Below are 24,323 nucleotides of genomic sequence, written 5' to 3'. Positions count from 1 at the left end.
TGACTATGTTCTTAGCCAAAGATTCTCCTCCCTGGCCCATTTCATAGACAAGAGTCCAATAATCAATCCATTTCCCAACAGACCAAGATACCTCCTAGAATTCACCATCTCGTGCCATCAAGGAGGGGTTTATCTAAGAAACTACAATGGTCTTTTGGCCAGACTGCCTTCCCTGCTGCCAGTGACTTCCCTTTCAAGGTTATTTCATGTCTTCTTTATAACTGTGCACACATATTGTCTACCCTGACAGGAAGTTAGCTCCCCGAGAGCAGAATCAATTTATTTTGTCCTTGTTCCCAAGATTGTGTCGAAACACGGGGAGAGGGATCAGACCCATGACTTCTCTGGCACTCATCCCAGCTGAATAAATTCCTTTGACCAGTACAGGAAGGGCTCAATATTTTCTCTGCAATTTATAATCTCAAGGAGACGGTAGCCTAGGTAGCCAGACTTTGGGGTTACAAGGAGGGGTTCAGGGGTGGGATTTGGGGAACAGCCTGGAAAGGAAAGCTAGTATACCAAAACAATGGAAAGATTAAGATTCAGGGATGGAGATTTGAGTGGAGGCATCCATGGGGAGCCCAGAGATTATACTTTCAGAAGCCCAAATTGAGAAAAGAGAAGCAGAGGGTCTAAGTGAACCAGACCTAGAAACTGATCAGGTATGTTGTGATTCTGAGAGATCACTGCAATATAGCCTGACACCATCTCTCCTTTTGCTCCTTCTCTTCCTCCTCCTCTTCCTCCGTTTCCTCCTCGAAGGTCTCTTTTAATCTCCAGCTTGTTGCCAGAGTATGGTCTTAGGATCTTACTGCAAACTGAGCCTCAGAGTTATACCTGAGGCACATTGGAATGTGACTCACAACTGCAGTATGATAATAACTAAGAACTCTTGATTCAGTAGGAATCAATTAGAGAAAACAGGCAGCAGAATAATTGTATATCAAGCTACATCCATGAAAGTAAGACCTTGAGTTGGGGGGGGGGGCATGGAAAGGAAGACTGGGTGAGAATGGTTAGAGAAAGATCCACAAACATTATTATTGGACCACTGGACGAGAGGAAAGAAAGGGATAATAAACTCCAGAAACATCAGAAATCTGGCATGAAGATACCTTAGGTAAGGATGAGGCATTTCAACTATGTACATCAGCTTGAACATTTCTCGGTGATCTTCAAAGGGTAGAAAAAGCAACAAGGGAAACTGTTTTTTTATAATTCTAACCAGGCAGGAGAAACTGTTGATTTCTTTGGAGAAATGAGAGGGCCTTTGGGGGTGATACGATCAAGATATCTTATAATCTGGATAGATGAGATAACCTTTTCTTAAGATGATTGGAAATTAGTGAATGGACAGCTTTGAGTGGTGAGAGGTGGTGGTGGAACAGATTATCTCTAGGGTCCTCTCTAACTACAAGCCCATGATTTTATTCTGTAAATAAACATACCTAGAACAATCCAAAATAGCCTTCAATAAGATCTTTAAATATCTTTCTTACTGATGGAGAAAATAGCAAACTGGAAAGGAATTCTACCTTCTCTCTGAAACCCATTATCACATGGAACATTCTAGAGTGAAAATAAGAATGCTTATTTTTATTTCTGAATTTTTCTGGAGTTCATCCATAGTTTCTTTGTCACAAGGAGCCACAATACCTGGAAGCTCCAATCACCACCCTTAGATGATTCTCTTAGCACATCTGTCTCCAGGTACTTCTCTCTGTCATTGGCCAACTCTTCCCTGAATGCCCTTGTCCCAAAGACAGTATCAGATCAGCATGTCATAACTGAATTTATCATTTGTTCACCTCCTGCTATTCCAAACTTTTCTTTTTTGTGAAAAACATTACCATTTTTTCATTTTCTCAGTTCCATAACCTTGCCTTGACTCATTCTCTTGTGGTCAGTGGACTATAAATATTCTGCTTCTGTCTTCATAACATTCCTTCAATCTTCCCCCTTCTCTCCATTCACGAAGACATGACATCCATCCAGGCCCTGATCAACTCTCTCCTTGATTATTCCAACAGCCTTATCTCAAGTCTCTCCCCACTCCAGTCCTCTTACATAAGACTGCCAGGGAGATTTTCTTAAACACAGATTTGACTCTCAACTCCTGTGGTTTCCTGTTCACCTACGATAAGATATAAACTCCTGTGTTTTTGTTATATAACCTCACCAACCTACCTTGGCAATCAACTTGGACCTTACTCCCATCCAAACCTGCACTCTGCAATCAAGTCAAACTGGTTTTTTCTGGTTGCCTTACAAAAGACTCTTCATCTTCCATCTCCATCCCTTCACTCTGACTGTCTCCCATACCTAGCCCTTCCCTTCCTCCTTTCCTCTGCCTCCCAGAGTCCTTCTATTCCTTTGTGTTGGGATTTAGACACTACCTTCTGCTTGAAGTCTTTTCCTGACCTCGACCCTCCCCACTCAAACTCTCTTATATTGAACTATTTTTATATATTTGCATGAATTCACGTTACATTTATGCAGTAAATATGTATATCTGACTGGTTCTCTCTACCTCACCATTAGGATGTAAGCTCATTGAGAGTAGAGATTGCTTATTCTTTGTATTCCTGACTCTTAACTCAGTCCTTGGTACATAGTAGGTGCTTAATAAATGCATTTTGATTAATTAAAGGAGCTTACATACTGTAGAGGAAAACAATATATTCCCAAATAGGTTGTTGTGATTTTTGTCCTTCCATCTTGAAGAGACCATAACATCAGGGCAGTGATGCCCTTACATGCAGGTGAATTGAATTTGAGTGCAGCGGGGACTATGCTAAGTCACCAGCCTCAGTTTCTGCTCTGGAGTCATCTGAGTCTAGTGACCAGATATGGATCAGGATGGCTGGAGAAATAAATGCTTAGGCTTTTAAATGAAGAAATTAAAGCTGTGTATAATCTTATGAAAAATGCTCCAAATCAATATTTATTAAAGAAATGCAAATTACAAACAACCATGAGGTATCATTTTTCACCTATCAGATTGGTTAAAATGATATAAAGGGAAAACAATCAATGTTGGAAAGGTTGTGGGAGGATTGGGACATTAGTGCATTGTCGGAGGAGTTGTGAACTGATCCAAGCATTCTAAAGAGCAATATGGAACTCTGCCCAAAGAGCAATAAAACTGATCATCCCCTTTGGTCTAGCAATTCCACTACTGGGTCTATACACTGCAGAAGTCATAAAATAAGGGAAAAGTCGCATATGTTCCAAAATATGTGTAGCAGCTCTGTCTATAGTGGCAAAGTACGGTAAATTGTAAATTGAACAAGTTATAGACCCTGAATGTTATGGAGTACTATTGTTCTACAAGAAACCATGGATAGTCAGACTCCGGGAAGATGAAACGATGCTGAGCGAAGGGAGGGGAACCGTGAGAACATTGCCCACATGAACAGACAACCCTGGGAAAGCCGTCATATGCCATACCAGCCACATTCAGAAAGGAAAAAAACAAAGAAAAAAAATAAAAAAACACAGGATCTGGATGAACACCATGCTCACTTTTGAAAAATTTCTCTTGTTTTTCCTTCCTATCCCATGGTTTTCTTTCTTTTCCCTTAGGCCTAATTCCTTATACACAAAATGACTAATATGTAAACATGTTAAATACAAATGGTTGTGCACAACATTCACTAGACTGTGGGGAGGTTTTTATAAAACACCATGCCTTGATCCCTTCCTTTCCCCAATCAAAATTCCCCTCCTTAACTACCCCTGCTTATAGGTGTTGTTTCCCTCTATAGAAATATAAGCCTCTTGGAGGGAGGCAATGTCTTTGGTGTTGTATTTATAACCCTAAGTTTAGCACCGTGTCTGGACCACAGTAAGGGTTTAATCAATATTTTTTTCTTTTCATTCATTTATTCATTCATTCATTCTGATTGATGTGTGGAGGAATAGGCATTAGGACTTCTGCCGTGATTTACTTGACCCAGACAACTTCCAGGTGAGGGTATTTCCTCCACCAATGAGGATGTCACGCATAGATAGCCATGGCAGGTGAGGCAGGGGCAGGATGACCACAATGACTTTGGCTGCTGTATAGAGAGGACAAACTGCACAGTCAAGGAATAGGGTCATGTGGTGAGAAGGTCACATTTCTGGATGTTTTAAGTCCTTGAAATTATGTAAGGGGGCAGCTAGAGGATGGAGCTCTGGCCCTGGAGTCAGGAGGACCTGAGTTCCAATCCAGCCTCAGACACTTGATATTTACTATCTATGGGACCATGGACAAGTCACTTAACCCCATTACCCCTTAAAAAATCCATGAGGGGAAAATGTGTAGGGAAAAATCTAGAAGTCAATAACTGTTCATGGTTCAATTCCTTGGAGGCTCCCTCCCTCCCCCTAGGCAGGAGTCAAAGGGCAGCTGCATTCCTAGAATCCACGTGGGCGTTGGCAATGAACTTGGCAGCAGACATGGAGTCCATGTGAGAAAGCCATGAAGTCAGAGGTGAAGGTTACTGGGCTCACCTGCCTGAGAGCTGAAGGCCTGGGCCAGATAAGCATCTCTGAGCAGGTGGGGGTTGGAGGGACCCAGGCTGTTCTATGCAGGGGGTCCCTTTACCAGGAAATAGAGCCAGGAAAATCAGCCAGGTGACTAACAGCTCCAGGAGCCCTGCCAGCTGGTAACCGTCCTCTGGTAACCCCAGGTGGGGGCAAACCCTGAGAGCGATTAGTCACTCATTAACCAAAGGCTACCCTGAGCCTTTGTACAAAGGAATGATCGGTGCAAATGGACATTCTGCTGTTGACTTTGAATCTATTTAAATTTTTCCACAAATTCTAATTTGGAAAATAGCCCTTTGAACCTCAGGAGGTAAAAGGTATTTCGGGGTAGGGCCTCAGCATTTTTGCTGATGATCAGAAGTCCTTCCATTTCATTGACATTCTCTGAGTTTCTGGACTTTATTATCATAGCTTTAGAACTGGAAAGAACTTGAGATAATCCCCTCATTTGACAAATGGGAAAACCGAGGCTCCTAGAGGAAAAGTGACTTGCCAGTTCATAAAGCTGATAAGGATCTCTCGGCTGTGCCTCTGAAGGGCACAGCCAATTTTTCATGGAATGACATTTGTGGCAAGTTTTAGAAAGACACGGTGGTAGAATGGATAGAATTGTGGCCCTAGAGACAAAGTCTTATTGTGACTCCTGGCAAGCACTCAACTTTTTGAGCCTCAGTTCCCCCATCTGCAAAATGTGGATAATAACATCTCATGAGGTTGTGTGTAAAGTTCAATTATAGTAGAAAGAGGAGGCAATCATAGATTTAGGTTCTAATCCTATCTGAATGACTCCAGGCAAGATCCTTAACTTCTCCATGCCTCAGTTTCTCTCATCTGTAAAATGAAAGGTTGGAACTAAATTGATCTCCAAAGTCCCTCCAGGTTCTAACCATCAATAAACCTGTGAGGTGTGAATCTGGGGGTGTTAACAACAGGGTTTCAGCATTTGTTGGTTGGCAGGGGGTATGCACCCCTACCCATGGTTCATATTAGTTCTTAACTTGATAAGATGCTTCAGGAGATTGTCTCTTGGTTGATGTCAGACTCATGCTGATAGAAAGGGGCTCCTGGTACAATGATGGAAGGAGCCTGGATTTGAAGCTAGCTAGTGTTGGTGGTATCAAAAAGAGTGGGAAGAGATTAGCCATGTAACCAGGAATGGAAGGTTTCCAATACTGTCTCCAACCTTAGACATTTACTAGTTGTGTGACCTTGGACAAGTCACTTAGCTTTGTTTTCCTGGGTTCCTTCCTCTGTAAAATGAGCTGGAGAAAGAAATAGCAAACTATTCCAATATTTTTGCCAAGAAGATGCCAAGTGGGATCATGAAGAATCAGACACAACTGGAAACAACTCAACAGCAACAGCCTCTCTATCTTCTAAACCACCTTGAAACAGATTGGAAAAAGGAACATGGAGGGAATGGGAATGGTTGTCTTACACATGGCATTCCTTCCAGGCTCCTTCCCAGAGAGTGACTGATACTTTTAGGATCTAGGCTAGGTTGCGGACTTGCACTTCTAAAATTTAAGTCATGAGCCCCCACTAATGATCTTTCCCTTAATAGTCAGCAAGTAGACAAAATTAGCTCAAAGTAAAGGCATTTATTAATATGATACAAAAAGAACAATAGTTATATTTTTCCATAAACTTGGGGTGCATGCTTTCACAAATAAGAACAACATATGTAGAAAGAAGGAGTTTACATCGAGATCACATAGATACATGGGGGTTCATATGTGAACAAAACAACTTACTTGTGCCTCTGGTGTGGCAAGGTCTGAGGTCCATTCTTTCCTTGGAGAGTCCTCACATGCTTGCCTTTTGATTGCCAGAGTTCATTTTCCACTGAAACTATGGTTAGCTCTCCCCTCTGTGGTTGGGCCACGTTCCTTAAAACTGCTTCCTCCCGTGGCTTCCTCTCACTGTCAGTGGCCATCTAGAGAATGTGCGCTGCTGTTCCTTGATAGATACCGTTCAACCATGCCTTGAAGTCGCTCAAACTCACAAACTCTCAAATCCCTGGATGGAATATTTTCTGCTGAGGAAGATGAGGGGAAGGAGAAAAATCTTCTTTCCCCCATAATGGAGCTTGGCCCTCCCTTACCAGCTGTTTCCTGCCTGAGTTCTAGTGAACCTAGATTTCCAGTGATCCCGAAGGATCTGTCCAATCCCTACTTGGCCAATGGCGCGCCCCTGTGATTTTTGAAAGCAGCTAGAGGGTATGGTAGTCAGAGAGCTGGAAGTCAAGAAGTCAGCAAGTCTCCTTCCAAGTTCAAATCTGGGCTCAGCCACTTACTAGTAGTAATATAATCCTGTGTAAGTTGCTTAACCCTAGTTGCCTCAGTTTCCTCATCTGCAAAATGAGTTGGTTTTCTTTAGGGTATGGTGATGGAATCTGGACCTGTGACCCCATCATTACAAGGAACTTCCAGTGTGGAAAGTCTCTCTATTGATGTAGCTCAGCAACTTCATCTGGATCTTAGAAGATGAACGAATTCCAGGATCTGTCATCCAGATCAGCCCCCACGGAGGAAAGCTCCACTATAGACAAGTGGCCTCTGCTTAACAACCTGCAATTGGAGGAAACCCATCCCTCCCCTAAGTAGTCCCTTCTACTCAAGGACTTGTCAGGACTTAAATGTAAACCTCTTTTCAGCTCTGCAGCTGAATGTGGAATTTATTCTGTTTTTTGAGAAGCACAAACTGTGTATCATAGTTATGGTTTCACATGGAAATTTCTGTTTTTTTCTGTTTTATTTTTCTGTGGAAATGATCTGTTTGGGGATATTTGTTAGCAGGATGCAAATTTTAAAGACTGTAGGCTCTTAGTGGGCAGGAACAGTTTTTTCACTTTTTCTTTGTAATCCCAGGACTTAACCCAGTGTTGGATCCAGAGGATAGACTGAAGAAATGCTGCTTCAAAACTGGTGGCAGACCTGAAATCTGTCTCCAGTTTTTTTTTTAAATTTTAACATGTCCCTGGAGGCTTCTTCAGAGGTCCTCTACCATCTAAACTCATCTTTTCCTCTTAACCCTTTATGTGGGCTCTACTCTGCCTTGCCAGTTCTGGCAGGTGGCTTATACTTTCTTACCTTTATTACCTTTATGCATGCTATTTCCTGGCACTTCCTCCTTCCCCATTTGCACCTGGTGAAATTCTGTCCAGATATGAATGCCCATCTCAGATGCTGCCCCCTCCATGAAGACTTGTTGGGTCTCCTCACATCTGCAATATTTACCATTTGATCCAGTCCTAGAGAGTGATTTCACCAGTGTAAGGAAATCTCAGGGTGGAAACACCCTCTCCCACTGTAGACTGGCACCATATCTTCTTAGCCAGGGACTCTTAACCTGAGGCCCATGGAGCCCTAAGGAAATATAACAGCAGAGTCCTTGGACTTTAATGGGAAAAAATTCCATCCTTATGTTCACTAAATTCTAAATTGAAATTTAACATTCCTTCAATTATTTAAAAGTGTCACCAGACTGACCAAGAGGTCTAGGACTCCTTAAAGGGGGTAAAACTCCTGTCTTAGGGAATTGCCTGGGACACCAAGAGATGAATGACTTACATAGGGTCACTTAGCAAATAGAAACAGATTTTGAATCCAGATCTTCTGAATTTCAAGCCCAGTTTGTTGTTTGTTTTAAACTATGTAAGTCTACCTTTCAAGCTGGAGATTCAACATTCTTTAATATTAATTAGCTGGACCCCACCCCCCCAAAGAGAAATATCAACTAAAGAAGCAGGAGGGGTCAGAGAGCTGGGTTAGAAGTTGCTCAATCAATCAATAGTTATTTATTTAACTTCTGGGAGTCAGGCACTGGAGTAGGAACTGAGAATAGAAATGCAAAGAATGAAAGTCCCTGCTCATTAGCTCGTGGTCTATGAAGTTCAAGCCCATGACCTCTACACCAGAGGGTGTCTCACTCCCAGATGTGAAAATCATCTCAAATATTGTAGCTGATGGGGTTGAGGGGATAACATCGTTCAGTGTCCCACTAAGAAGCACCATTACTCATGGGGCAGCTGTTCAGCCCAACTGGGCCTGAGCCACTGCCCCATGTTGTCCATCTCAGAGGACAAATGGTAGGAGAGAAGTGCTTCCTCCCAATGGAGAAGTGCATCAGACTCTCCCTCTATGACTAATGGGTGCTAATTGCACAAAGTCCCTCAGCACCCCAGGGCCTCCCCAGCAAGATCAACTTTTCCTTAGTTACTCAAAAGGCATTGACCCAGTACTTGATGCAGGGAGAAACTAAAGGAATCTCATTTTTAAGCCAAGAGGTTTTTCATCTGACAGGATCTAATTAATGACATTCCTAACCCTTGGACTCTTTACCATAGATTTAGCAGGAGTGCCTAAAACTAAGATCCATTACACACACATACACACACACACAGACAAATCATATGATATATTTAAATATTTAGGTAATTTAAAAACAATATATGATATATGGCTATAGATACATTTATAACATGTTTGTTATATATGTATACAATGCATACCTATGATATAAAAATATTACATCTAAAATATCTATAACTTTAATATAAATATATAAATATAGATTGTATATAAATATATAAAACAAAACATATATAAACATATATTATATACAATATAAAAACCTACTCCATAATTTCCAAATAGATCTCTTCCCCCTTCCCTACCCAGAGAGCCATCCCTTTTAACAAAGAATTTTTTTAAAAAGAGGAACATTCCCCCAAATGGCCCAGGGACTTTTGAAATCCCTATTGATGTTCATAAAAAGGCAGGAGAAAAAACAGCACCCCTTATTTTTTCCATTGGAATAGAACCAGTCTTCATAACAGTCTTTGACTAGGAGCTAGGGCAGGTCTGCCATATAATTATTTTATATTAAAATATGAATTCGTGAGCAGGTAAAAATAAAATAAAAGGAGGAAAAAGTCATTTTGCAAAATTGATGAACATGTCAAACATGTCTGACAGGATATCTACTATTCTGCACCTGTAAACTTTCAGCTCTGCGAGGAGAACTGGGAGACATTCTCTCAACTCTTTTCCATTGGCCTAGCTTGGCCATCACAATGACTTAGTGCTCCAGTTTCATTTCACCTGATGGTGATCATTTTGTGTACATTGTTTTCTTTGCTCTGCTTACTGCTCATTCCACATCAATTTGAATAGATCTTTCCATGCTCCCCTGAATTTACCATGCTTGTCATTGTCATCCCTTCTTATGGCTTGCTATTCCCTTCTCCATTACATTCATGGACCACAATTTGTCTGGCCATCAATGGACAGCCACTTTGTTTCTAGTTCATAGTTCCACAAAAAAGTACAGCCATTAATAATTTGTTGTCTATGGGGCCTTTCTTCCCATCATGGACCATTTGGGGGAACATGCCTTGCTGGCCCTTCCCTGTAACTTCAAAGAATTGCTACCACCTGGGGAAATTTTGACCAATTCTTCTCTAGGTGACCTTCCTTTTAAAGGAATCTGTGAACCTTGTTAGAGGAACCTGAGAGCAAGAAGATAGTATGAAATGAGTGAAATGCAACAAAAATAGATCTTTTTTCCCCAAAGTCTAGAATTGCCCAGTAATCTTTTGGGAGGAAATACCCCTGAATCCCCCTGAGGCACTTTCTGTGTTAAAAATACACAATTTCTGTGTTAACAATAACAATGCACTAGAGAAATTTTCAGAGGCTAAGCTTATTAGAGTGCAATTTCCTGCTTTGTATTTCCAGGACTTAGCAGAGTTACATAGTTCAATCAATTCTTTACGATCCTATTTGGGCTTTTCTTTTCATTTCATTTTGTTATGTTTTGTTTATTTTTGCAAGGCAATGGGGTTAACTGACTGGTCCAAGGTCACACATCTAAGTATTAAGTGTCTGAGGTAGGATTTGAATTCAGGTTCTTCTGACTCCAGGCTGCCCCCTATTTGGGATTTTCTTGATAACTATACTTGAGTGCTTGCTATTCCCTTCTCCAGCTCATATTAATGACTTGTTTATGCCTAACTGTCCAAGCACGGTGGTGCAGTGGCTGGAGTACCAGCCCAGGAGTCAGGAAGATCTGAGCTCAAATGTGATCTCAGACACTAGACACTCTGAGCTGTGACCCTGAGCAAGTCACTTAACCCTGATTGCCTTGCATCCAGGGCCATCCCCAGTCATCCTGATGGCACAGCCCCCCCCCTTTACTCAAAACCAATTCATGTGCTTGTCATGGCATCACCTCCCTGATGCTGTGGTCTTCTTCCAGAAGGAAGAACAAACATCAAGCAAGCAAACTTTATATTAAATTAATAGGAAGCAATGAACAAACAACAAAAAAGAACAAAACAAGGGTTGGGGAAGGATTGGGGAGAGATGGGCTTTGAGTTGGGACTTAAAAGAAGCCAGGGGATGAAAGGGATGATTTCAGAGAAACCCAGGAAGATTTGTATGATCAAATGAAAGGTGAAGGAAGCAGAACCAAGACGACAATTTATGAAACAACAACATTGTAAAAACAAGCAGGTTTGTGAGACTAAATAACGGATCAATCTAATGACCAACCACAGTTCCAGAGGACTCAAGATGAGTCTTTAAATAGAAACTTGGTGGATTGAGGCTGCAGATTGAGACATAGATTTTTGGACATAATCAAAGTTGGAATTTGTTTCTCTAGACTATATTCTTCTTGTAGGGTTTTATTAATCAAGGAAGTTTTATTAATTGAAATAAAATAAAAGGATTTTTTTTAAATAACAGAATTTTCTAAAGGAGTGTTTGATAGGAGGGAGGACATCCAATAAATATCGACATCTGAATTCAATATTAGTGTTGGTCCATATACCATTGAAGGGGGATTCTAAGAAGAAGGCATGAACGATTGTGGGAAGCAGGCCAGGTCACCTGAAGAAGGTGGCATTGGAGAAGGAAACCAAGGATTCCAAAAGATGGAGGTGAGGAGAGAGCACGTTCCAGATAAGGTGGATGGCTGGGGCAAGTGCAGGGGAGGAGGGAGGAGATTCTGGACTTTCTGGGCTAGTGTTGCTTAGTTTTTAAGACATCTCCCAGAACATTTGCAGGTCAGCAGACCTGTGCAGCCAGGGTCTTGGAATAACTAGAAGAACCTTCCTGGGACAGATGCTGGGAAGCCCAAGCACTTCAAAATGAAATTTCAGGACATATTGGGATGACAAGTCAGAATGTGGAATGGGGAATTGAGAGGAACTTTGGACTTTGGCACTAACCCTGGGTCCTCTGACTTCCAAGTCAGGTTCTTTAACTTGAGATTTAAATGCTAAATAAAAGTTTGTAGTTGATTCTGGAATCATCACCATGAACCTCTGGATGATTTGATCTCTGGCACTGAAGAACCATTATTCAATGGAGCAGCCCATTCCAAAGGCTTAGGCTGATCTTCCTTATGGTGAGCTGATGTCTACCTCCTACCTTTCACCCTACTGCTGTCCTCATTCTTTCATTCATTCATTCAGCAAGTGTTTGTTAAGTAAACAGGTGTGATAAACATTCTACACTGTGTTGGACCCTTCACAAGCCTGACTCTTCTCCTTGGGCACCTCCTCTGACATCACATCCAAAGTGCACTGATCATCTTTCCTCCTACAGCTCATGTCTTTTGGTTCATTATTTCTCCCTATGTCCCTTGTCTGTAACCTTAGGGTTACTTTTGCCTCTCCCCTCCCCTGCATCTCTCAGAGCCAATCCATCACATCTCCTTTCACATCTGCCCATCCTCTGCCTCCTTCCAGATTACTCTTGCAGGTGTTCCCATCTTCCCTCTTCCAACTCATCCTAGGCCCCATTGCCAGAATGACCTTGAACCTAAATGTGATCATGTTCCTCATCTGTTCAAAACTCATCAGGGGCCCCCTATTGCCTTCTGAGTAAACTTCAAATGATTCTGTTCAAAGGATCACTCCACCTTCAGATCTGTGATAGAGAAAGAGAGGAGAACCAGGCACACTCTGACCTGCACCATGGATTTGGGGAGGGCAGATTTCAGTGCCATCAAAGAAAGGGCAGCAGGATTCCATAGGGGAAGTTTCCACAGGGGAAGCCAGGAGGGAAGGGCACCGCTCAGGAATTACATTCTCAGGAAAGGAATCTCAGGAATACGACAGGTAGAATACTGGCCCTTGAGTCAGGAAGAGCCAAGGAAGAACCTTGACTTGAACACTTGCAAGTTGTGGAGCCCTGGGTAAGTCCACTGCTGCTGCCTCAGTTTCCTCAATTCCTCAATAATATCTCCAGGTGGCTGTGAGGCTCAGATGAGATAATCTTTGAAAAGTGCTTTGTCTAGCACAAAGTTGGAGTTATTTAGATGTTTGTTTCCTTCCTTCCTATGAAGAGGAAAAGTGGAATCATCTAAGGACGGTAAAGTGAATGCACAAGGAAATCACTGGTCAGCTGATATTTTTTAAAGTCAGGAGACTGAATAGGTTCAAATCCCAGTCACTTCCTGACTGGGTAATTCAAGGTCAATCATTTCACTGCTATATGTCTCAGATTCTATAATCTCAAAGTTTCCTTCCAGCTATAAATCTATTCTAAGACTTCTCCTTTTTGACCCTAAAGGGTAAATTGAGGTAACATAAGGAAAAATTTCCTAAAGAACTTTCCAAGAGTGGAACAGGATACTCTTGAAAGGCACTGGCTTTGTCATCATTGGGAAACTTTGCACAAAAAGTTATAAGACCATTTGTTGAGGGTGTTGTGGGAAGGCCCCCCATTGAGGTTTATGAATGTCCTTGAAGGTCCGTTTTAACTCTTGGGTCTGTCCTTTTGTGTTTCTCACACAATTCCCCTAGTCCCAGTGACTCCCAGGAACCTGGGGATATACCCATGTCCAGTTTTTCCCAGGGGTGGAGGAAGGAGATTCTGTGGTTTCTGGGCTAGTGCTATTTAGCTTTTAAGACATCTCCCAGAATGTTTGTAGCTCAACAGGCTCGGGCAGCCAGGGTCTTGGGGTAACTAGGAGCCTTCCTGGAACAGACACCCCCCTCCCATGCTGGGGAGTCCAGGCACTTCAAAAGGAAATTTCAGGACATGGTGGGATGACTAGCCAGGATGGGGGCTGGGGCAGTAACTGCCAAAGGAACATTGGGCTCTGCATTAATGATCTCTGCCGTTTCCCAGCTGCCCATGCACAGGAGAGGAGGAAGCTGGGCATCTTCCCAACTTCCTACAATCCATCTACCAGCGAACATCCCCCGCCTTGAGGAGGAGGAGGAGAGAGGCAAGGCGCCAGCTTGCTCTCCGTGAGCCATAGCTGCTCTGCCTGGCTTAGTCACGAACTTGCTAAGACCACATCTTCTTTCCTTGAGGAGATCTCCCCCCACTTCCAAAGCCAGGAAATCAGCCCCCAAGCCCTTCCAGGCCTCAGCAAGGGGTCCAGAGAAGCAGAAAGGATCCTCTAGGGCCTTCTAATCCAACCCATGCCAGACAGAAGACTTCACTGTAGTATACCTGAGAAGAGGTCAGGTAACCTCGAATAATGGGCGAAGGCACCAGCCCCCTGTACCCCCGAGTCTTCTCTTTCCCAGGGAAGCCATTTCCAACTCACTCAAGAAATCCTTACGTGACCTAGACACCAAGCTCCTCATCATTCTGGTCCCCCTGCTCTGGAGCCCCTTAAACCGCGGCGCCCAGGGCGCTTATTGTCGCATACACTTTATAGAAGAATGTTGGCGGGTTTATTGCTATTGTTGCTGCTGTGCAGTCATTTCAGTCATGTCCAGCTCTCCGTGACCCCACTGGGGGTTTTCTTGGCAGAGATTCTGGAGGATTCGTGCCATTTCCTTCTCCAGCTCATTTTACAGATGAAGAAACTGAGGCAAACAGAGTTGTATACTTACCCAGAATCACGCAGCTAGTAAATGTCTAAGGCTAGATTTGAATTCAGGTCTTCTTACTCCAGATCCAACAGTCTATTCACAGAACCACCTAGTTCTGAACTAACCAGAACAGATTACCATCACTAGGAAGACCTGAGTTTAAATTCTGCTTTAGACAGAGATGTGGGCCCCTAGGAGAGTTACTCGCATGCTGTCTGCTTTAATGTCATGCTCACCTTTTTGGCTGCCCCATTCCCCTACTGACCCAGAGCTAGTCTACCAAAATTTCTGACTCTTTTTTCAGAAAAAAACTGTAGGTCTAAGACTACTTGAGAAGTTGATTTTTTGAACCCAGATGTAAAACTTTACATTTGCAACAATCAAGTCCAGTCTTCTCCCAATTTCCTAATGAAAAACAGCCATACCAAGATGTGAGTTTTTTCAAGGGATGGGAGGAACTGAATCTGAAAAACCAGCTCATCTTTGCCAAGAAAAATCTAATACCTTTCCACTCTTTCTGCAATTGCTCCTCCAAAATTTGAACTAACTGCAGCAAACCATCTAAAGGGATAAAGGAAGGAGGAGCTGACTCCATGGCATAATAATGAACAAAAATAATAATATTTAGATTTGCAGAGCACTTTACAAATATTGTCTCATTTTATTCTCAAAACAACCTTGGAAAGGAGATGCCTTTGGTATTTTTTTTTTTTTTGCAAGACAAATGGGGTTAAGTGGCTTGCCCAAGACCACACAGCTAGGTCATTATTAAGTGCCTGAGGGCACATTTGAACTCAGGGCCTCCTGACTCCAGGGATGGTGCTCTATCCACTGCACAACCTAGCTGCCCCAGGAGATGCTTTTCTTGGACCCATTTTACAAATGAGAAAATTGAGGCAGACAGAAGTCAAGTGACTTGTCTGTCAGCAGTCACATTAGCTAGTGTCTGAGGTTAGATTCAAACCCAAGTCTTCCTGACTCCAAATCAGTAAGAAACTGAGATGAGATGTTCTAATCTGGCTCTCAGTTCTGTGTTCTGCCCACTGGGCTTTCTGATTGCTTCTAAAGATGGTCCTGTCTGTTCCTAGATCAGCTACCTTGAATACCCTGGCTAACTGGAGCCCCAAGTATCAGCTCCTGCAACTATTCCTCCCACCCACTGGCATCCTGGGGGCATCTCCAATATGCAGTCCCATCCAGTCTTGTTGTGGCCCCTTACACTTTATTCTTTCTTTTTTTTAGTTTTTTTGCAAGGCAATGGAGTTAAGTGACTTGCCCAAGGCCACACAGTTAGGTAAGTATAAAGTGTCTGAGTCTAGATTTGAACTCAGATCCTACTGATTCCAGGGCCGGTGCTCTATTCACTGTGCCACCTAGCTGCCCCCCCCCTCCACTTCATTCTAATCCAAATGATATTTAAGAGTCAGAGTAAACATATGCTATCGTGGATGCGTGTATATGGGGACAGAGGGAGGTTATGTTGTCTATACAAGTGGAGGGAATAATATGCACCCAGATGAGGAACTGTAACAGTGGAGGGGGTGGTCATGGGGGGAAGCGAGAGGAGTCCTCCCACACTCACAGCATTCTTGAGTTTCTATCCCCCACTTCTTCCTGTGTTGAAAGGTTCTGTACCCAAGTCTCCTCTCACCTTCCACCTTTCCACACCCTCTAGGTTCCAGTCGAACTTGTTCACTTGCTGTTCCCCAAACTCAACATTCCATCCTCTCCCTTTGCACAAGCCAGTCTCATTCTTGGCATGCCCATTCCCACCCCATGCTCTCCGATGCTCAGCTCAGTTTTCCTTCCTTTCGAAGCCTTCCCCACCTCCCCAGTTGTGATACTCTCCCCCACCATAAATAACCCGCTATTTACTTCTGTGTTGGGGCTGCTAGGTGGCACAGTGAAAAAAGCACCAGCCCTGGAGTCAGGAGTACCTGGGTTCAAATCCGGTCTCAGACACTTAATAATGACCTAGCTGTGTAGCCTTGGGCAAGCCACTTAACCCCATTGCCTTGCAAAAAAAAAAACAACTATTTACTTCTGTGTACATGTTGAGTTCATTCTAGAAGAATGGAAGCACCTTCAGAGAAAATTGTTGTTCAGTCCTGTCCAACTCTCTGTGACCCCATTTGGGTTCTTTTCTGGCAAAGATATTGGAGTGGTTTCCATTTCCTTCTCCAGCTCATCTTAGAGATGAGGAAACTGAGGCAAAAAAGGTGACGTGACTTGCCAAGGGTCATTTGGCTAGTGAGTATCTGAGATCAAATTTGAACTCAGGTCTCCCTGATGCCGTGCTTGGAGCTCATCCACTACAATGCCGTCTAGCTACCCTTGAGAGCAGGGTGGGTTAATTTCTGTTTTTGTGACCCCAATTTGCAGTATGGTGTCTTAGACTCTACAGGTGATATAGTCATTTAGCATAGTTTTATGTAAGGAAGGAATCTCAGAGGTCTTTGAACTCCTCTGCACACACACACACACACACACACACACACACACACACACACACACAATACACACTCAAACTGGAAAATGTTGGTTGAATTGAATCAACAATGACCCTTGGTGTTGCTCCCCAGAGTTTCCCTCTGTCATACTCAAGCCCTAGTGGATGATGCTATCTAGGTGAGTCCTGGGAGAACATAGATGAAGCCGTGGCATGGGGGTGGCCTAGGGCTTGGGTCTTTGTCTGAAGGTGGGCAGTATGAGTGAGCCAGACACTTGACCTAGGCAGAGCAGATGAGGTAACCACAAGTGGAGTCAGACTTGAATGATGAGGTCTGGTCCCAGGTGGTGCTGATTCACCATGGGCCTCTCCTGATGACTAGAAATCATCCTAATAGTGGTCTGAAATGTAGGACACACTTAGCAACAGCAGCTAGCCAGAAGGATGAGTTTGGCCTTAATAAGGGTGATTTTTCTGCACCTACTTACACTTGCCCCTTCAAAGAGATCTCATTGTAGAACCTGGCTTAAATCCAATTCAGCATTCAATGAGCATTTCTTGTTGTTGTTATTATTATTATGGGTTGCCAGACACCTGCTGGCCCCCCAAAGACAAGAAGCAATCGACACATGCCCGTTATGTGTCTGTGGAGCCGCAGAGACAAGTACAGAGAAGGAAACAATCCCAACTTCCACTGGGGAAGGATGAAACTGTTTTTGCCCTTGGGAAGCTTATCATCTACAGAGGAGAATGAAGTGTTCACAGATGTAGAAATACAACCTACATCCAAAGCAAAGTGGAGCAGCTCTGGCCTGGAGTCCCTTCTTTGCAGCTGAATTTGGGGGGGGACATGCACTCTGGCTTCTGGCTTTGAAATGAGGCAGCAGCTACTCATTGGTGATTTGTGGGGTGGGCTGGGTTGTGTTGATGAGTGGAAACTGAGTCAGGAGGGATCTCCCTTTCAATAGGTTATAGGAGCTGTAGAAAAGTTCAGATTAGGGTCATCTCTTTCTCTGGAATGTTTCCCCTTGGAATTCTGTGGGTTTTGACCTGAACTTCCAGCAAGGTTGGAGGAGGGTCCTTTGGGGATTTCTCTTTCCTTTCCTCATTCCTCCCCCCCTCAAAAATAATGGTGACTATAAGCACAAAACAGTGAGAATATGTGCTTGCCTATGTGGACTGGAGATTGGACTTTTGTCTGTTGTCTTCCCCCATTTGATTGTAAGCTTCTTGAGGGTAGGGACTATGTTTCTTTTTCTGAATTTATATTTCCAGCACTTAACCACAGGGTCTCTGCTGTAGTAGGGGTTTAATAAATGCTTATCAACTAACTAGGTCTCAAATCTTAGTCTTCCTCCCTTATTTTGTATTCCTTTCCCTGTGACCGGAGCATACCACAGCGAACCTGAGAAATGTTTTTTTTTTCTTTTTTTATATTTTTATAGTTATATTTATTTAAGAAAATGGGATTAAGTGATTTGTCCAAGGTCACTCAGCTAGGCAATTATTAAGTATCTGAGGCCAGATTTGAACCCAGGTCCTCCTGACTCCAGGGCTGGTGCTCTTTCCACTATGCTACCTGACTGCCCTAAATGGGTTTTTCTTAATCTGACTATAACCTTGGAAATTTTAAGAGATCCCTGAGTGAGCACCACTTTTCCAGTAGTGGACATGACCCCAAACCACATCTGCTTCTTGGAAGCCATGATGACAGATGGGATAAACCAAAACCGAAGGGATCGGGGAGCCACAGAACATGGCGACTTCAGTTGTCGCACAAATGCCAGGTAAATGTGAGATCTCTGTCCAGCTGTCCTATAAGATTATCTTCACCTCTTGGGAGATTATAACAGGCATGGAGATGGGTGAATGGATGGGAGCCTGAGACGGTTTCACATTTTAGTTCATTTTAATGTACAAGTCTTTGGTCTTGAAGCAAAGAGAGACCCTATTCATGAGCCATGCCTAGACTTTTTCTTCAAGATTTCCCCTGGAATCCACCTCTAGGAAGGAATCTAACAAGCCAGAGAGAGCAGACTATTTGGGGGTTAGAACATCCCAGGAATCCTCCAGACATCGTCTGTTTGAAGAGAGAGTAATAGTCTCTTGGATCTTGGGTGCTCATCATCTACCACCAACATTAGATTTAGTCCCTTTGGGAAAACTCTCTTGTGTTCAGAGCTCATCTGAGTTGGATTCTTTTCTGAGCTGACCTGCTTCTGCCAACATGGAACAAGTCCCTCCAGCCAGAATGTTCCAGTTTTATAGGAAACCATTGTAGAACTTTTACTGAGGGTTTTGCAGAAACCCCTGGAGATATTATGTCTGGATCTTCATCTGAATTGCCTATGCAATGACAGGAGATCTGCTAGAGAAATTAAGGAGTGGTTCTATCTGCCACATGCTCTGGGAAGCATCTTGAGCCAGGACATTTGGTTCGTCATCTGAGGGTAAAGAGGAGACTTTCAGATAAATTCAAATCCTCATCATGCCCTGTCACAAGAGTCCCTGAGAGCCTTCCTGGGGAGGAGACTTTCCCACAGAGAGGGATAGTTATCTTTTCATTCTTTTTTTCTTTTGCTATGGCTGCTTGTTATTTAACATTGTTCTTTCCTCATTGTATGGGGTTGGGACAGGTCCTCACAAGCACCAGACTAGTCAGGAGCCAATAAGAACCTATTTGGAAGTGAGAAGAATGAGTCAGATCTCTAATAGGTGGCAATCCTTCCAGTCCTACAAGACAGTCCTCATAGTCCTCTCTTCTCCTTAATTCCAATGCTCACATGGACCAGCTCCTGACTGACTAGAACTGAAGATGGCCAGCGGCAACGGAAGCAATATCTCTCTGAGACAACCACTCTCAGCATCCATCCGATGGTTGGTGCCTTCATCTGAGCATACCCAACCTGCAATCACCCCCAACATCAGTGGAGAACAGAGTGGCTTACCTCACTGAAACCCCATGCCCAGTGAGGGACAGATTCGAGACCAGCATGATGATTCCCCAACAGACCCTGAACAATTCTGGGCCTAAAAAGGAGTGAGGTGCCCCATTCCCATGAAAGACCTGGCTTCCTGTTTCCTGTGCCCCTTACTAGTGATGCCAGCCTGTAGCTACCCTTCCCAATGATGAGGCGTGTGTGTGTGTGTGCGTGTGTGTGTGTGTGTGTGTATGTGTGTGTGTTTCTGTGAGTGTCCCCTAGATTTATGGAGGAAATATTCTATTGTTACTGTCCTACTGAATGACTTTACTTGAACTTAATTGTGTACTCTGCTGACAAAAGGAAAAAATAAAGACATTGGGGAGGGGGGCTTTGGGTAGACATATACCCCTACAAGCTGGAGTGAGTAGCTCTTCTGGAGGTCCCCCAGGTGAGAAGATGCCACAAGAAAAGAGCTGATCAGAGACCTCTATCCTGGCTTCCTGGGAACTTACTGCAAGGATATGCTGATAAATATTTTGTTTTTCTAGGCTATCCTAGAAAAGCAGTTTACTGATGTGCTGTGGGGGGTTTTTCCAGGTCAGATCAGCTGCTGGAAAACAGCTATTATGACTGTAAAGTACATTTAAGTGTTTTGTTTACTAACATTTTGAATTATGAGGGGCCAATATGAGGCTATTACTTCCCATGGCTGGGCAGGTGGTCTAAACTTGGCTCTCTCGAATCAGCCGGTACCAAGGACCAGCATTTATGGGACCAGACTGACCAAGATGGCACAGACCGGGGAGTGGCAAAGAATAGGATGCTCATACACTCCAATACCTTCTAGGTTTCCTGAAGAAATAACATTTAATGGGATTATTTGTGAATTAATTTGGTAATTGATAAACCCTGGGATTTATTGAAAAAGTCTGAGGTCTTCCTGGGGAAAGAAATAAAGGGAAAAGCATCCCCTGGAGCAAATATCTCAGGTCAAGACTTTCAGTGAGGTCAGAGAGCTCTACTCAGAAATGTGGGTGCAGAGAGAACATGGTGGACCAATGGAAAGTCAATCCATGTCAAACTGTAGAAAGACTGGGCACCTGGCTAGTCCTAAAGAAGGGCCCTGAAAGACAATGTAGCATGACCACCAAAGACCTGTGGTGATGTTGGCCTCCCACCTAAGCAGGAGGAAAGGAGAGATGGAGGGTGAGTCATGAGCCGGTGAGAAGAGCCCACTCACCAGTGACAAAGAGCCTCTCAGCATTAGATAACAGCTCAGATGGTGGTGGCTCAGATGAGCAAGAGATGGATTTTGACAGCTGCTAAATAGGCAGAGTGGCTCCTGGCTGCAGAGGGGCTTCTGTCCATGCAAGGCAGCCCTTTTCTTGCTCAATGCCCATCTTCTACTATCTAAAGACTCTGTGGGAGTTGCCCATGCCCAATTTGTGATAGAAGAGGCAGGAAGCCTGCTTGGTGCATTTTCACATGATGTTTTTTATGGTTGTTTACACTATTTCTTCAATTAAGAGCATTTTACCAAAAGTAATAAACAAAGCTAATGTTCTCTCTACCCTTTGGAGGCCTGAGGTTGGCTGGAGGGACCCTGGTTCCTCATCCTGTCCAGAGGAGAGTTCAGTAAACAGAGGATCCACTAAGGCCTTGAGTTTTTGCTATTCTCAGAAAGCCATCTCCTCCTGGCTAATCAGGATCCAGCCTGCAGCTCCCTGGCAACAATGATGATATGTGCTGATGACAAAGTCTCAAACAGACCCAAATAAAGGCCTCTTAGTCATTGCTGAGTCACTCAGAAAAGGTTTGATTCTTCTGGGAAGAAGATTTTAAAAATAAATGGAATATAACATTTTCTTGACATTGGGAAATTGTCCCACACTGTGCAGATCAAATACATCAAGCCAAGTAATTCACTTCACTTCACTTCACTTCAGAGCATTTATTAACACTCCATGTGCCAAGGTTCTGGACTAGACCCCAAGAACACAAGAGAAAATTAAAACATTTTCTGTTCTCAAGATGCTGACATCTTAATACAGTCAGAGACAGGGAGAGATTATAAATAAGTAAACAGGAAGCATATAAAAAGATGTAAGAGACACTGGGGGGCTGTCGCTAGAGATGATCTTAGAGCCCAGAACCTCCAGGGTCACATCCTACCATGACTCATCCTGGCTATGGGATCTGGTATAAGTTACTTAAATAATTTCTTTGGGTCTCAGTTTCCTTCTTTGTAGGTGAGCCAGTTGGATTAGATTGGTGGTATCCAACTTAACTAGGAATATCTGGCCACTGGACCCAGATGGCCCTGAAGGAGAAAGTGAGGCTGGTGACTTAGCATGACACCCCCTCATTCAAATTCAGTTCATTTGCTTGTCATGACATCACCCCCCTGATGTCATGGTTTTCTTCAAAAATGAAGGATAAACATTATTATTATTAGGAACAAGGCCACTCATCTCTACACAAGTTCATCTTTGGTGGCATGTTGACAGTCTCCAAAGGCAAGGTTATTGTAGTTTTATTTTCATTTTATTGTATTTTTATTTATTTTGTTAACTATTTCCCAGTTATATATTAATTTTGTCTGGGTCCCACCAGCGAGTATTTGATACCTCTGGACCCCTACCTCAAGTATTGTGCCATAGCTATGGTCCTGCCTATGTGACTTGTGGGGTCTTAGCTGCCTGATCTGGAAAATGGAGGGGGGCGGGAAGGGGAGGACTAGATGGTCTCTCTCACTGCCAAACCCATGATTCTAGGATTCTGTACTAATTTTCAAAATAGAAAAGGAAAAAAAAATCCTAGCTGAGCTGGGGCTATCTGGGACAGGAAGAATGGGGGAGGAGTCACATTGATGGTTTTCTTCTCACCAGTGGTCTGCCCTGCAGTGGAGCCTGCTGCCTGACCCTGACCCATTTGGAGACTCTTTGGTGCAAATCACTGCTAACATGAATGGATGAAGGAATGAATGAACGAATAAACCAAAACAGCATTTATTAAATGCTTACTGTATGCCAAACACTATGGAAACACTATGTATTCAAAAAGGAAAGTAACACAGACTTTGCTCTCTAAAAGCTCACCCTTGTGACAATGAAAAATCAGAGATAGAGTTTCTGGGAATTAGCAACCAATTTATTAATTAGACTAGATAATAATCAATAAGTTGGTGATTAGTACTCGCTCAGTTACCAGAGACCCCCAGTGAAGATGCAAAATGTCTTCAATGTTTTTTGGAAAGGAATGTCCCTGAAATGTAATGAGGATCTGGGCTAAAAGTCTTCAGCTCCTGGTGACAGTGTGGCTTAACTGTGAGACGCAACCACCTCCAGCACTCTGTGGACAGAGGAATCCATCTCCTCGCAGACCACGCTGGTTGGTTGGTTGGTTGGTTGGTTGGTTTTCTTCTTCTTGAGCTGCATCACCCTCAACTCCACTGGAGAGGTGAAAGGACATGGGCTTATTCCCTAAGGGCAAGCATTCACCCAGATTAGATTCTGCATTTTAGTTTTGTTTTGTTTTTTTTTTAATTTTATTTATTTCAGGCTATGGGGTTTAAGTGGCTTGCCCAAGGCCACACAGCTAGGCAATTATTAAGTGTTTGAGGTCACATTTGAACTCAGGTCCTCCTGACTCCAGGGCCGGCACTCTATCCACTGCACCACCTAGCTGTCCTGGATTCTGCATTCTGAACAGAAGTAAAAATCTCCTAATTGGGTGGGGTCTGGCCCAAGATGGAGGAGTATGTACCCCAAGGATTAGGGCAGACTTCGAACACTACCTGACTGAACTCCAGGGACTGATCCCTGAATGAGAAAATAAAAAGCCTGGATCCAGTTAATAATGGGTTATTATATAACAGAAAAAGATTATGTCACCCTGTGAGGGAGATAACACCACTCCAGGAGAACAAGGTCAGGGTTGACAGCAAGGTCTCAGAGATTCGTTAGGGTTCAATGTCTAGATAGAAGGTAAGTATTCCAAAGGGCACCATTATAAAGAGGACAGTAAGGTCACAAATTCATCCCTTTCCCCAACACAGAGTGAATGGGGCTCAACACACTTATGGTTTGTTTTTTTAGGTGACTCTTTAAATTTTATTTTTATTTATTTATTTACGCATTACTAAAATAGTCTTGTAAAAGTAAACATAATCCCTCCTCCCCACCCCCCACAAAATTAGAAAAACCTTATAGAAATAAAGTGAGAAAAAAGAAAAGAAATTTGACTTCAGTTTGTGTTTGGATTCCATCAGCTCTGTCTGGGATGGATTGCTTTCTTTATCCTAAGTTCAGCAGAGAAATGGCTTCCAGACTTTGTTCCCACAGTTGCTGTTGCTGATTGTGATTCCTTCCATCCATTTCTCTCCATCCCCATTTATTCTATTCTCTTTCTCCTTTCACTTTGTCCCTTGGGGTAGCCAAGTGGCACAGAGGATAGAGCATCAGCCCCGGAGCCAATATAACTAGCCCAAGTTGTGCCCCAGATACCCAACAACCACCCAGCCGTGTGCTTCCAGGTAGGCCACCCAACCCCACCACCTTGCAAAAAAAAAAAA

At 43.3% G+C, this 24,323-nt stretch overlaps 1 long non-coding RNA gene across 2 annotated transcripts; it reads left to right on the top strand.

The window, feature by feature from the left end:
- The first annotated feature begins 436 nt into the window (after positions 1-436).
- Positions 437-22,849, top strand: LOC141489059 (uncharacterized). Of its 2 annotated transcripts, none has more exons than XR_012468888.1 (3): positions 437-662; positions 15,620-15,671; positions 22,639-22,849. It is a non-coding gene; the product is annotated as an uncharacterized LOC141489059 (long non-coding RNA). The 2 variants fall into 2 exon arrangements; XR_012468889.1 differs by lacking the exon at positions 437-662 and adding an exon at positions 11,583-11,949.
- The last annotated feature ends 1,474 nt before the right edge of the window (positions 22,850-24,323 follow it).

Source organism: Macrotis lagotis, chromosome 5 (genome assembly GCF_037893015.1).
Source record: "Macrotis lagotis isolate mMagLag1 chromosome 5, bilby.v1.9.chrom.fasta, whole genome shotgun sequence".
NCBI classification, from domain to species: Eukaryota; Metazoa; Chordata; class Mammalia; order Peramelemorphia; family Peramelidae; genus Macrotis; species Macrotis lagotis.
This window is presented reverse-complemented; position numbering and strand designations above follow the sequence as displayed.